This window comes from Furipterus horrens, unplaced genomic scaffold, assembly GCF_987537825.1.
Source record: "Furipterus horrens unplaced genomic scaffold, mFurHor1.1.pri manual_scaffold_7, whole genome shotgun sequence".
NCBI lineage: Eukaryota > Metazoa > Chordata > Mammalia > Chiroptera > Furipteridae > Furipterus > Furipterus horrens.
Window position 1 is genome coordinate 35,350,930 of NW_028327177.1, and position 7,780 is coordinate 35,358,709.

The following is a 7,780-nucleotide window of genomic DNA, read 5'->3' on the forward strand; positions in this document are numbered from 1 at the left end:
CTAAGGAATGAAGAAGTACTACACAAGCAATCAGAAAAAAATTAATAAAATGGCAAAAAACATACCTATGAATAACTACTTTACATGTAAATGGACTAAATGCTCCAATCAACTTCCAGTCAAGATGGCAGCATAGGCATGAATGGCTCACCTGTTTGCACAACCACATCAAAATTACAATTAAAATATAGAACAACCATCACTCAAAACCAACAGAAATTGAGTTGAATGGGAAGTCTGACAATTATGGAATTAAAGAAATCACATCCATCCAGACTGGTAGGAAGGGCAAAGATGTGGAACAGACCAGTCCCACACCCACATGTGGTGGGTAAAAATTCAGGAGGGATATCTCAGGAGCGAGGAGTCTGAGGCCCACACCAGGCCCCCCAGCCAGGAAGATAAGTCCCCACAACTTCTGGCTGGAAAAACAAGCAGAGATTCAGTCAATGAAAGAAACTGCTGGAGCCCTAAGCAGTTTCTCTTAAAGAACCCACCTATGGACTCACCTACTCAGCTTGAAAGGCACCAGTGGCATAAAGGGAGAAAATGAAGTGTCTGTCATCAAGGCAAGCAGAGGCCATTATCCCTTTTCTAAACCCTCCCCACATAGAGCCACAGAGTTGGCAAGTTGGTGCCATATCTGAGATTCCATCAGCCTAGCTAACATTATTTGACCCATCTTGAGGATCCCCAGAGATTCCACCCTACCCAACTTATGGGCCCACCCAAGCTGCTTTTCCATATGAATGGCTGGTCTTGGCTCATGCTTCACAACTTCCTAAATCATATCCAACAAGCAAGAGCTGGGCTCATTGAGCCCCTGGCCTGGCACTGCCAGCAGCCAGCCTAGACTCACAGTTTGGCTTCACCCAGGGACCTCCAAGCCCAGCACAAGTATTATAGAAGCCATCTTGATTGCTCTACAGCTCAAGCAGAATATCCCCAGGTGAACAAATGAGGGGGCTAACCTTGGCCTGTACCACCCAGGAAACCTCAAAGCCAGCACACCAACTGAACAGTTACAGACCAAATCAGAGCACCAGCACTCTGCACTTGCACAGCTGATCTTCCATGGAGGACTGAGGTTGGTGATAAGTGGTTACAGCCAATCCTTGTAGCTGACTGGTCTAGGTAAATCCCTCCCATTGACTGCCAACAGCAACCAAGGCTCAACTACTAGAGGAGGGTGTATTCAGCCCACATGAAAGGTGCATCTTTAGTACCCAGCTTGAGTGATAGGGGAGGCTGTGGCACTGGACACTACAGGACACTTAGTACATTAGCCAACACTACCAAGATATAGAGTCAAAGCAGCTTTATCTAATACACAGAAACAAACACAGGGAGGCTGCCAAAATGAGGGGATAAAGAAACATGGCCCAGATGAAAAAACAGATCAGAACTCCAGAAACAGAGCTAAACAAAATGGAGATAAGCAATCTTTCAGATACAGAGTTCAAAACACTGGTTGTCAGGATGCTCAAGGAACTTAGTGAGGACTTCAGCAGCATAAAAAAGATCCAGTCAAAAACAAAGGATACACTAATTGAAATAAAGAACAATTTACAGGGAAACAACAGTAAAGTGAATGAAGCTGAAAATCAAATCAATGATTTGGAACATAAGGAAGCAAGAAAACAACCAACTGAACAACAAGAAGAAAAAAGAATCCAAAAAAATGAGGATAGTATAAACAACCCTGGGACAACTTCAAGAGGTCCAACATTTACATCATAGGGGTGGCTAAAGGAGAAAAGCAAGAGCAAGAAAGTGGACATCTATTTGAAAAAATAATGAAAGAAAATTTTCCTAATCTTTCGAATGAAATAGACATGCAAGTCAAGGAAGCACAGAGAGTCCCAAAAAAGGTGGATGCAAAGAAGACCACTCTAAGGCACGTCATAATTAAAATGCCAAAGATTAAAGATAAAGAGAAAATCTTCAAAGTAGCAAGAGAAAAGAAGTTATTTACCTTCAGAGGAGTTCCCATAAGACTATCAGCTGATTTCTCAAAAGAAATTTAGCAGGCTAGGTAGGACTGACACAAAATACTCAAAGTCATGAAAAGCAGGGACCTACAGCCAAGATTGTTTTACCCAGCAAAAGTAGTGTTTAGAATCAGAGGGCAGATAAGGAGCTTCCCAGACAAGAAAAAACTAAAGGAGTTCATCATCGCCAAACCCTTATTATATGAAATGTTAAATGGAGTTATTTAAGTAAAAGATCAAAACTATGAATAATAATATGGCAAAAAATACATATCTATCAACAGTTGGATCTAAAAAACAAGCTAAGCAAACAAGAAGAACAGAGACAGAATCATGGATATGGAAAGCATTTTGATGGTTGCCAGATGGCTCTGGGTGATGATTGAATGGTAAGGAGATTAAGAAGATCAGATAGGTAGTTACAGAATAGCCATGGGGCTGTAAGTACAGTATAGAAAATGGAGTAGCCAAAGAACTTATACACATGACCCATGGACATGAACATGATGTGGGGATTGCCTGAGGTAGTGGGGTAGCTGGGTGGATAGAGGCAAAGGGAGAAAAATGAGGACAACTGTAATAGGATAATCAATAAAATATAAATAAATGTGTCAATAAAAAGATATAGGGTGGCTGAACAGATAAGAAAACAAGACCCATACATATACTGCCTACAAGACACCCTCTTTAGATCAAGACACAAACAGAAAGTGATGGAATATAAAAAGATATGTCATGTAAATGGAAATGAAAAAAATCTGGAGTAACAATACCTATATCAGATAAAGTATACTTTAAAACAAAGGCTGTAACAAGAAGCAAAGAAGGGTATTTCACAAAGGTAAAGGGATCAATCCAACAAGAGGTTATAACTCTTATAAACATCTATATACACAACACAGGAGTACCAAAATATATAAAGCAAATATTGACAGATACAAAGGGAAAGATAGACCGTAATACAGTAATAGTAGGGGATGTTAACACCCCATTCACATCAATGAAAAAAATCATCAAAAAAATCAACAAGGAAACAATAACCTTAAATGACACATTAGACCAGATGGATTTAATTGACATTCTGATGACATTTCACACCAAAGCCAATTGTGATCTTAAAAACTCTCAGAAAAGTGGAAATTGAGGGAAAATACCTCAACATAAATAGGTCATATATGAAAATCCACAGCTAATATAGACAATGGTGAAAATCCTGAAATCAGGAATATGACAAGTATTTCCACTTTTAGTCAACATAGTATGAGAAGTTCTAGCTACAGCAATCAGACAAGGGAAGAAATAAAAGGCACCAAAATTGAAAGGAAAAAAAGTAAAACTGTCATTATTTGCATATGATATGATACTGCATATAAATAACCATAAAGAGTCCACCAAAACACTATTAGAACTAATAAATGAATTCGGCAAAGTAGCAGGATACAAAATAAATATCCAGAAATCAGTTGCATTTTTATATACCAATAATGAACTATCAGAAAGAAACACTAAGAAAACAATCCCATTTACAATTGCATCAATAAAATAAAATACTTAGGAATATATGTAAGCAAATATGTAAAAAAAAAATCACACTCAATAAATTATAAGACACCAAAGAAAGAAATTGAAGAAGATACAAATTAATGAAACATACACTCTGTTAATGGATAGAAAGAATTAAAATCATTAAAATGTCCACACTACCCAAAGCAATCTACAGATTCCACACAATTCCTATCAAGATAACAATGGCATATGTAACAGATCTAGAAAAAATATTCCAAAAATTCATATTGAACCACAGAAAACCCAAAATATCTTGAGAAAGAAACACAAAGTTTGAGGAATCATGCTACATGACATGAAACTATACCACAAAGCCATAGTAATTATAACAGCATAGTACTGGAAAAACAAAAACAAAAAACCAGACATCTAAATCAATGGAACAAAATAGAGAATCCCGAAATAAACCCACACCTTTATGGTCAAATAATATTTGAAAAAGGAGACATAAACATACAATGGGGTAAAGATAATCTATTCAATAAATGGTGTTGGAAAAATTGGACAGATGCTTGCAAAACAATTAAACTAGACCACCTTCTTACACCACACACAAGAATAAACTCAAAATGAATTCAAGAATTGAATGTTAGACTCAAAAACATAAAACTTGTAGAAGAAAACATAGCCAGAAAAATCCCTGACATCTCTCTTAACAATATTTTTTCTGACATATCTCCTTCAGCAAGGGAAACAAACAAACAAACAAAAAAAGCAAATGGTAATATATTAAACTAAAACTTTTGCAACAGCAAAGGAAACCATCAACAAAATGAAAAGGTGACCCACTAAATGGGAGAAATATTCACCAATAATACTTCTGATAAGGGGTTAATATCCAAAATTTATGAAGAACTTATAAAATTCAACACCAAGAAGACAAACAAGCCAATTAAAAAATGGACAAAAGACATAGATACTTCTCCATAGCAGACATACAGATGGTCAATAGACAAATGAAAAGATGCTCAATGTCACCAGCAGAGAGATGCAAATTAAAACCACAATGAGATACCACCTCACACCTGTCAGAATGGTTATCATCAATAAATCCACAAACAAGTGCTGGTGAGGATATGGAGAAAAGTGAACTCTAGTGCACTGTTGGTAGAAATGCCAATTGGTGCAGCCACTGTGGAAAGCATTATGGAGATACCTCAAAAAATTAAAAATGGAAATGCCTCATGAACCAATATTCCACTTCTGGTAATATGTCTGAAGAAACCCAAAACATTAATTCAAAAGAATTACAAGAGCCAAAACTTGGAAGCAGCTGAAGTGCCCATCAGTAGATGAGTGGATAAAAAAGCTGTGATACATTAACACAATAGAATACTACTCAGTTGTAAAAAGAAAAAGTGGGGGGAGAATCTTACCTTTTGTGAGAGCATGGATGGATCTGGAGAGTACTATGCTAAGTTAAATAAGCAAGCCAGTGAAAGACAAGTACCATATGATTTCATTTACGTGTGGAGTTTAACAAACAAAATAAATGAACAAACACGGCAGAAACCAACTCAGATACAGAGAACAGACTGACAGCTGTCTGAGGGGGTGTAAGTGAAAAAGGTGAATAAATTAAGAAGTACAGATCACTAGTCAGAAAATAGTCACAGAGATATAAAGTACAACATAGGGAATAGAATCAATAATATTTTAGTAACTATGTTGGTGCTAGGTGACACTGTAAATATCAAGGGGAACACTTTATAAAGTATATGATTGTCTAACAACTATGCTATATACAAAGAACTAATACAAAATAACATTGAATGTAAACTGTAATTGAAAAATAAAATTTAAATAATGGTGTTGGGAAAACTGGACAGATAATGCAAACAAAAACAAAAAGCTCTAAACCACTTTCTTACACCATATACAAAAATAAATTCAAAACTGATTAAAGACAAAGGTAAGACCCAAATCCATAAAACTCCTATGAGAAAACATAGGCAATAAACTCTTTAAAATACCTCTTAATAAAATGTTTTTGGATATTTATTCTCAGCCAAAGGAAACAAAAGAAAAAAAATAAACAAATGGACCACAGCAAACTAAAGAGTTTTTGCATAGTGAAGAAAACCATCAACAAAACAAAACCAGACTTTTGGCCAAGATGGAGGAGTAAATACACACACTGCATCTCCCTCCACAACTAAGAAGGAATACAACTACCTCAAAACTAGAGACAACTTGAAGTTCCAGAAAATCAAGCTGCATGGAAGTCTAACAAACAAAGATATAAAGAAGAAATACTTGTCCAGACAGGTAGGAGGGGCGGAGCTGAGGTAGAGAGAACTCAATGTGGTGGCGACAGCAGCGGTGGCAGTGGCAGGCCAGTGGAAAGTGTAGTCACATGTTTTAAAAAGTTGAGAGGGACACCTGGTGAGTGCTCCCAGAACCAGACCAGACCACCAGCTCATGGTCCCAGGGCCAGGGAAAACAAAGCCTCATTGCTTCTGACTGTGCAAACCAGTTGGTTGGGGGCGGAGGAAGAACTGCTGATCTCTCAGCAGAGGCCACTTGTTTAAAGGGCCCCCATGGTCCTAGAATGTCTTCAGACCCATCCACTCTGGGAACCATAATTAGGGCAATAGCTAGAGGGGCATCAGTCCCATACAGGAAGTGGGAGAAGTGCCTGGAAAAGGGGCGAGTGTTGAGCAAGCAGCATTGTTCCCTCTGCAACCCCTCCCTCACATACAGCGCCACAACGTAGTGAAACAAGTTGCCCATATTGATGAATACCTAAGGCTCTGTCCCTTACAATGTAACAGGTATGACAGCTCTACCTAAGACACAGAGGCAAACAAACACAGGATCCTGTCAAGATGAGGAGACAGAGAAATGTGGCCCAAAAGAGGGAACAGATCAGGGTTCCAAGTGGGAGAATAAGTGACGAGGAGACAGCCAACCTAACAGATGAGGAGATAGCCAACCTAGTAGACATACAGTTCAAAACACTGGTGATAAAGATGCTCACAGGCTTGACAGAAATGTTTAAGTATGGCAGACACATAAGGAAAGAAGTGAAGGATATGCTAAATGAAATGAAGGAAAATCCACACAAAACCAATGGTGAAGGAAAGGAAACTGGGGTTCAAATCAATGATTTGGAACATAAAGAAAAAAAAAAAAAAACAATCAACCAGTATGGAATGAGAAAACAAGAATTGAAAAAATGAGGAGGGGCTTAGGAACCTCTGGGACAACTTTAAACATGCCAATGTCCAAATCATAGGGGTGCCAGAAGGTGAAGAGGAAGAATAAGAAATGGAAAAATTATGTGAAAAAATAATGAAGGAAAACTTCTCTAATTTGGGGAAGGAAATGGACATATGGGTCCAGGAAGCACAGAGAGTCCCAAACAAACTAGACCCAGGGAGTACCACACAAAGACACATCATAATCAAAATACCAAAGGTTCAAGATAAAGATAGAACCTTAAAAGCAGCAAGAGAAAAGGAGAGAGTTACCTATAAGACTATCAGCTGATTTCTCAAAAGAAACTTTGCAGGCAAGAAGGGACTGGCAGGAAATATTCAAAGTGATGAAAAGCAAGGACTTACAACCAAAACTACTCTATTCAGCAAAGCTATCATTCAGAATGGAAGGATAGAGAAAGTGCTTCCCAGACAAGGTAAAGCTGAAGGAGTTCATCATCACCAAGCTATTATTATATGAAATGTTAAAGGGACTTATTTAAGAAAAATATCAAAACTATGAATATTAAAATGAAAAAAAGTATTATGACTATAAACAACAGAAGCAAGGGAATGGAAACAAAGGCAAACTAAGCAGACAACCAGAGTGGGAACAGAATCATAGGTATGGGGAGCATTCTGGCTGAGGTCAGCTGGGAGGGGGAAAGAGGGAGAGGGAGGGAAATGGTGCAGGAATTAAGAAGCATAGTAGGAGGGTGAAGAATGAACAGGGGGATGTTGAGAAGAGCTTATAAGCATGACCCATGGACATGAACTAAGGGGGAGGGCTGCTGGAGGGAAGGGGTTGCTGGGGGGAAGGAAGCAAAGGGAGAAGAAATTAGGACAACTGTAACAGCATAATCAATAAAACATACAAAACGTAAAAAAAAATCTACTGAATAGAGGAAGATATTTGCCAATGACACACCTGATAAAAGTTTAATATCAAAAATATATAAGGAGCTCACATACGTTAACACCAAACAAACAAAAACTACATTAAAAAATGGGAAAAGGACCTGA